This window comes from Tupaia chinensis, unplaced genomic scaffold, assembly GCF_000334495.1.
Source record: "Tupaia chinensis unplaced genomic scaffold, TupChi_1.0 Scaffold000111_1, whole genome shotgun sequence".
Classification (NCBI taxonomy): Eukaryota; Metazoa; Chordata; class Mammalia; order Scandentia; family Tupaiidae; genus Tupaia; species Tupaia belangeri.
In genome coordinates, this window is record NW_006159575.1 from 2,591,315 (window position 1) to 2,598,503 (window position 7,189).

A 7,189-nucleotide genomic window follows, 5' to 3' on the forward strand; every position below is an offset into this window, starting at 1 on the left:
GTGTATAATAAACAAAGTGAGGACATAAACATATTCGCCACTTTTGTCATTTAATAGTATGTTGTGAACATTTGAAACTCACTCCAACTGCTATTCTCCAAGTATGTACTGAGTAGTCTATGACAATCTTTACTGTGAGGTACAGTTCTAAAGAAAAACATATTGATTTAAAAAATCAGGCAATAAACAATCTCATAATTTAACAAAGATAATCTTAACATAGCAAGTGAAAGAAGAATTGGTAATTTCCATGTAGAGGACTGTGGGAGATAAGTCTATAATCCAAAAATAATCTGGGTATTAGGGATGAGCATTTGGCATAATGCCTGTGTTGCTGGACTCCCATGTAGTCTACTGCGGTTCGAGTCCCAGACCCGGTTGCTTAAACTCACGCTGGGTGCATGTGTGTGCATGCCCAGGATCCCAAGAAGAGAATGGAGAAGAAGGGATTATGGCGTGGCCATCCCCCTTGGGGGGTGATTTCTCACTTTCTGTCTCTCTGTCTCTCTCTGTCTTTCTGGCGAGCGCACGTGCCCTATAGCAAAAACCTCTCAAAAAAAAAAAAAAAAACCCAGAAAATTTACTATTTAACCATTTAAAAGTACAATTCAGTGGCATTAAAAACATTCCCATTGCTATGCAAACACCACTACCTAGTGCCAGAACTTTCCATCATCCAGAATCTCTCCTAAAAAAAAAAAAAAAACTTAAAAATAAAATCTGTGGGTATCAATCATTGGCTCAGTTAGAGATAGGCAAAATTGTATGCAACAATAGCCCATTAGGAAGAGATTAAAAAAAGAACACTTTCACTCACACACTGTGAGTTCTTGTAAGATCATAGTACTGTACTGTGCATAAACAAATAAGTCCTCGAAAAAGCAAAGATAAAACAAAATGAGAAAGATGGATTTATTTATTTATTTATTTATTTATTTATTTATTTTAGAGAGATTTTTGCTATAGGGCATGTGCGCTCGCCAGAGAGACAGAAAATGAGAAATCACCCCCCAGTGGGGATGGCCACGCTGCAATCCCTTCTCCTCTATTCCCCTCTTGGGATCTTGGGCACACATGCACACGTGCCCAGCATGAATTTTAAATTGCCAGGTCTGGGACTCAAACCATGGTTGACTGCATGGGAGTCCAGTTACATGCCATCTGCTGGTCCCTCGAAAGAGATTTTTATAGGGGAGGCATGGTAAACCCAGTGACTTGGTGATCTATAGGCTTTACAAGGTTCTTGATTTTAGCTTTTTAAAAAAATTAATTCCAAAGAAAGATTGAGCTGTAACATTTTTTTTCGAACTTTTCCTCTATTATTTGCTTCTTTTTTAAAAACAATATTTATTTAATTTTGTTGTTGTTGTTATGATTATGATTATTTTTTAATTTGATGAGAGAGTGAGAAAAAGGAAAAGGGAAAGTGAGAAATCAGGCTGCCAGGTTTGGGATTCAAACTGTGGTCAGCTATGTGAGAGTCCAGTGCCTTAACCACCACACCACCTGCCAGCCCCTCTATCATCTACTTCTATATAATGAGTATTGGTTATAATAAATACATAAATTGAAACCTGGGAAGACAGCTGTCTATCAAATAATTAGTGGATTTGTAATTGTTGAATCTACATTTAGTACTGACATTCAATGTTATTACAATATGTGTTGACTTATCCTTTTTTTCTAGTTGTTCTCCCACTAGTGCCTAGGGAACTTGCATCTGCATTGGGGGTCATCCTTTCCAGGGCTTTGGGGCCCTAGAGTAAGGACCCCGGCAGGGCTGGCTCTTACTTCTATTTGTCTCTCTTTAGTTTTCTTAGTATAGTAGTCCCTTAAGTAATTCCTGAAGAGCTGGTTTCATTTTGGTGAATTATTTCAGCATTTGTTTATCTGGAAATGATTTATTGTCTCTTTCCTATTGGAAGGATAATCTTGCTGGGTATAGTACTCTTGGCTGAAATTGCTTTGCTTTCAGAGTTTTAAATATGTCTTCTCATTCTTTCCTCACCTGCATTGTTTCAACTGAGAGGTCCTATGTTAGTCTAACGGGGCAAACTTTGTAAGCAACTTGGCATTTCTCTCTTGCCATTTTTAGAATTTTTTTGTCTTTGATTTTTACCAATTTGGCTATGATATGCTTTAGAGAGGATCTTCCTATATTATATCCATTTGATGTCCTTTGTATCTCTTAGATTTGGATGTCTGCATGCCTCTCTACATTTGTAAAGTTGTCAGCTAATATATTATGAAAGATGTTTTCTATGCCTGACTCTTCACCTCTGGAATACCTATTTTGTAGCTATTTGGCCATATGGTACTTTCTTGACTATAGCCATGTTACAATGGAACACTAGAACTTATTCCTCTGTTAGTCCCACTCACCCTAGGCTGTGTGCCCCCACTTTCTTCTCCAGCCTCTGATAACCACTATTCTTTGCTTTTATGAGATTGACTTTTTCTTTATTGTCAGAGATCATGTGTGTCCTCCAGAGAGAGACACAGAGAGGGGTAGAGGGAGAAAGCGCAGCCCCAGTGGGGCACTCCCTTCTCATTTCTTATCCTGTTGAGATTTTGGGCACACACACACTGACCTGCCATGTCTCTAAAGCCACTGGGTCTGGGACTTGAATTGCACAGTTGGCCATCTGGAATGAGGCTCCTTAACCACCAGGTCCTGGGGCTATGAGATCAACTTTTTGAGATCCCACATATGAGCGAGAATGATGTGGTATTTGTCTTTCTGTGCCTTGTTTATTTCACTTAATATAATGTCCTCCAGGCTCATCTGTGTTGATGTAAATAACAGAATTTCATCCTTTTTTATTGACAGAACAGTATTTTTTCGTTTAAATATACCACATTAAAAAAATTCATTCATGTATGTTTGTTTGCTAGAGGGCACATATGTTCACCAGAGAGAGACAGAGAGACAGTGAGAACAAGAGAAGAATAGGAGAAAGCCTCCCCTCCCCCATGGGAAATTGTCATACCACAATCCCTTCTCCATCTCTCCCTCCTTTGGGATTTTGGGCCTGCATACACATGTGCCCAGCGTGTTTCTCAAGTCATCAGGTCTGAGATTTGAGCCACATGGTCAGCCATGTGGGATCTAGCTGCTTTAACCTCCAGTCCATGGAGGAGGCCGGATCCATTCATCTGTTGATGGATACTAGGTTGACTCCATCACTTGGCTATTATAAATAGTGCTGCAGTGGACTTGAGAATACTGGTTGGGTGATGAGGCCTTGGGTATATCCCTGGATTTCTGGAGTAGATTCTCTTGTAAGGGGTCTAGGAGTATCTGAGGTTAGTGGTTTAAATGGGGACCATAGAACAGTCTTGCTTTCCTAAAGCTGTGTGTGTCTGCACTGGAATTGTCAGAGGTCTATCACAGAGAGTTGACTGCATCTCAGTTTTCCTGCTGGAGATCAACTTAAAGTGAAAGGGGCCAGGGTGTGCTATATACTAGGGGCAGCCTCACACATCCACTGTGCTTTCGTAAAGGCTATGGTCGAGAAATAATGTCACCAGTGAGAGTCCTAGGAAGGACCTGTATCTGGCCACGAGGAAGCATCAGATATGAAACAAGAATTAGAATCACTCTGCTTTAAAAAACAAATCTGTATTGTTAAAGAAAGTTTAATGTCATCAACCAAAGAAAAGCTTTGGAAATGTTCTGGATTAATGGACACAAAATGGATGCTTAATGCTGCACAGGCTGTCAAATGATCCTGGGCCCAAGGCCTGGCACACTGGACAAGTTAAGAGATGGACATAGGTACCAAAGAAAAGCTTTGGAAATGTTCTGGATTAATGGACACAAAATGGATGCTTAATGCTGCACAGGCTGTCAACTGATCCTGGGCCCAAGGCCTCGACAAGTTAAGAGATGGACATAGGCATAAACCTGATGTTAGGGTGGTGACCTTCAAGATCACATGGGAGACAGGTACAAGTACTTGGGACTAAAGGATAGTGAGGTCTGCAACTATCAGATGGTTCAGAAAAAATGGTATGTGCCCAAACATGTGGTTGCAAGTTTGCATGTGCTCGTGCACATGCACAACTACATGCATACATACACGTGTGCCTATATGCATACACACAAATGTATGCACACACGCGCACAAGTTCCCACATTTGTGTGCACATGAATGAACATGCATGTGTGTTGGCCAATATGGAAGTATAAGTGTGTGTATGTATACATGTGATCATGTGTGTACATATATGTAACTGTTCATAAAAGCATGCACATGTGTGTTGGCCAGTATGCAAGTATAAGTATGTGCATGTATGCATATGCTCATATGTACCTGCTCACAAAATTGTGCAGACATGTGAATGTGTATGTACATGCCTGCACTTATGTGCACATATGTGTACGCATTCGATGTACAGGTGTTAGTGTGTGCATGTGTATATGTGCATATGTTTTCAAGTGTGAAAGTGTAAGTATGTGCATGTGTATATATGTGTACTTCTGGGAGTGTATGTGTGCGTGCATGTGTTTGCAGCCCAAATGATAAGGCGAATGGATAAGCAGTCAACAACAGGTCAACCCACGTAAGGGCAGTTGTGGTTCTTTGTATCAACGTTCATACTGTAATTCTTCTGAAAGCATGAAAGCTTTCCCAGTTAAGAGTTACAAAGGCACCACTTGCTGAAGGGGTGAGTGGGTGGGAGGCTGAGCCACATCCTAGCTAGGGCCGGGTCCCAGGATCTGGGAGTAGCTTTTGATTTAAATGATGCAGAGAGCTCCCACTAGTGCCTAGGGAACTTGCATCTGCACTGGGGGTCATCCTTTCCAGGGCTTTGGGGACCTAGAGTAAGGATCCTGGCAGGGCTGGCGAGGTTGACACAGATGCAGGTGAAACGGGGTTTGCAGGGAAGAGCAGGGCCCTCAAGTCGCAGGACTCACTGAGAACTAGAGACTCCTGAGAGGAGTCCATGATTTGCTCTCTCTTCGTCTGGTCAGAACTCTCCTCGAGGCGCACCTCTACTCACTGTTCCATTCAGCATGATGTGAAATTGGTGTGCAAAGTCTTGGATTGGCCACCTAAGAATTTTAGGAATTTCCTCTTAGTCTGAAAAGAAAACTTGTTCTAAACCTCTTTTCAGAGTTACAATTGCTTGGGTTTGAGAGAATTTTGGTCTTTCCAGAGCAGCAATAGCTTCCTAATGGCCACATGTGAGAGCCTGTGGTGTGGACTTTGCACTTTCAGGGTGCCCAGGCCAGGTCTCCATCTGGGAACCCAGGTCAGGTCAGCATCAGGTGCTGCCTCAGGGAAGCAGGTGATGCGCACACACACACTCTCCCCCATCCTGGTAGTGGGAGTGCTGGGGTCCAGGCCTGGCAGTGGGTGGATGGACGCTCCTGTCTGGAGGCTGATGCAGAGGCATGGGATGCCCAGGGTGACTCAGGCCCTGGGGGAGGGGCCTTGTGTCCAGCAGGAGGCAGTGAGCTCCAGGCCGAGCCTGGTTGCAGCAGAGCAGCCCAAGGCAAAGGGTCAGCAGAAGTCCCAAGCAGAAGGTCCCCAGTTCCCACTTCCTGTGCCATCTCCTCCTTGGTCTTCCTGTCAGTTCTAGGGGTCTTCTGGATTGTTTTTTCAATACAATTTATTCTGCTAGGGTTGGTGGTGGGAGACTGTGGGGCACCGCTTGCCGCCTTCCCTGCTCCTGGTTTCCATAGGCCAAGCAGTCCCTCCGAGACACGGTGGATGTAGGGGGCACCACACTTTGGGTGCTGTGTCCTGGGAGCACTCATCCTGTTAAGGTTATAGCACCACACTCTCCCCAGCAGGCTGCTGCCAATAGTTTACTTGGTTTGCCATTGGGAAAATAGTGCTAGCCGGATATTCTTTCACTTTTGAAAAACACATCTAGAAATTGTAAATGAATACCTAACTTTACACTGTTCATCCATAGAAAATTTAAAGCTAAAAACGAAATTTCTGCCAGATGGCAGCCAGTTTTGCCTCTTAGAGATGGAATGCCAAGAAAGGCGTGGTGGCTGAGCCCAGCCAGTTGCCTGGCGGTGTGCAGCTGGCACACCACCACCACGTGAGGAGGTCCAACACTCGTGCAGCCATCGCAAAATGAAGACTCCAATGTGGAAGCCAAGATGCTCCTGTGACGAGGACTGCTCTCTGTTTCTGAGAGGTGTCCAGGATGCTTTTGATGATAAATTTCGGTGGAGAAGGTGAGAAAAGGCAGCAGGAACACTGTGGCACCGAATTCCAGACAGTGTTTACTGCCCAGAAAGGTTATCTTGAGAAACTGGGCTGTCTGTGTGCACAGGACAGACTGGGATGTATGAAGCAAAGAAAGCAAGGTGGGCAACCTTTGCACACACAGCAGCCTTTCACCAGAGACAGGGAGGTCAGGACACATCTTCACATTTAAAAAAATAGAAGAATGAACAACAACAACAACAACTAGTTACATCTGGGATGTGGGTGGGTGAAGAGCAGGAGAGAGGATCCTGATAGATGTTTGACCTCTTGGAAGATTTCTTAGTGGATAGATTTGACCTCAGAACCATGGGCATCCATTATGTAATTATAAAAAAGGTTGAAAAGAAGAACTGAAATTATCTCTGTTTGCAGATGACATGGTTGTTTACATAGAACACCCAATAGTATCCACAATGAAACTCCTTGAGGTAATAAATGCATACAGTAAAGTGGCAGATACAAAATTAACTTACAAAAATCTGTAGCATTTCTATATACAAACAACAAGCAGGCAGAGACAGAACTGAAGAAAGTAATCCCATTTACCACAGCCACAAAAAGCATAAGATACCTATGAATAAAACAAACCAAAGAAGTTAAGGAGCTCTATAAGAAAAACTATGAAAATATTAAAAATTAAATAAAAAAGGACACAAAAAAGTGGGAGGACATCCCATGTTCCTGGATTGGCAGAATTAATATCATCAAAATGGCAATTCTACCCAAATAATCTATATACTTAATGCAATCCCTATAAAATTACAAGAGACATTTCTCACAGATCTAGAAAAGACAATCATACAATTTATCTGGAATCACAAAAGGCCAGATCATGTATTGTCAAAGCCATCCTGCACAAGAAGAGTGGAGTGGGTGGCATCTCTCTTCCTCATTCCAAAATATATTACAAAGCTGTGATAATCAAAACAGCATGGTATTGGCACAAAAACAGA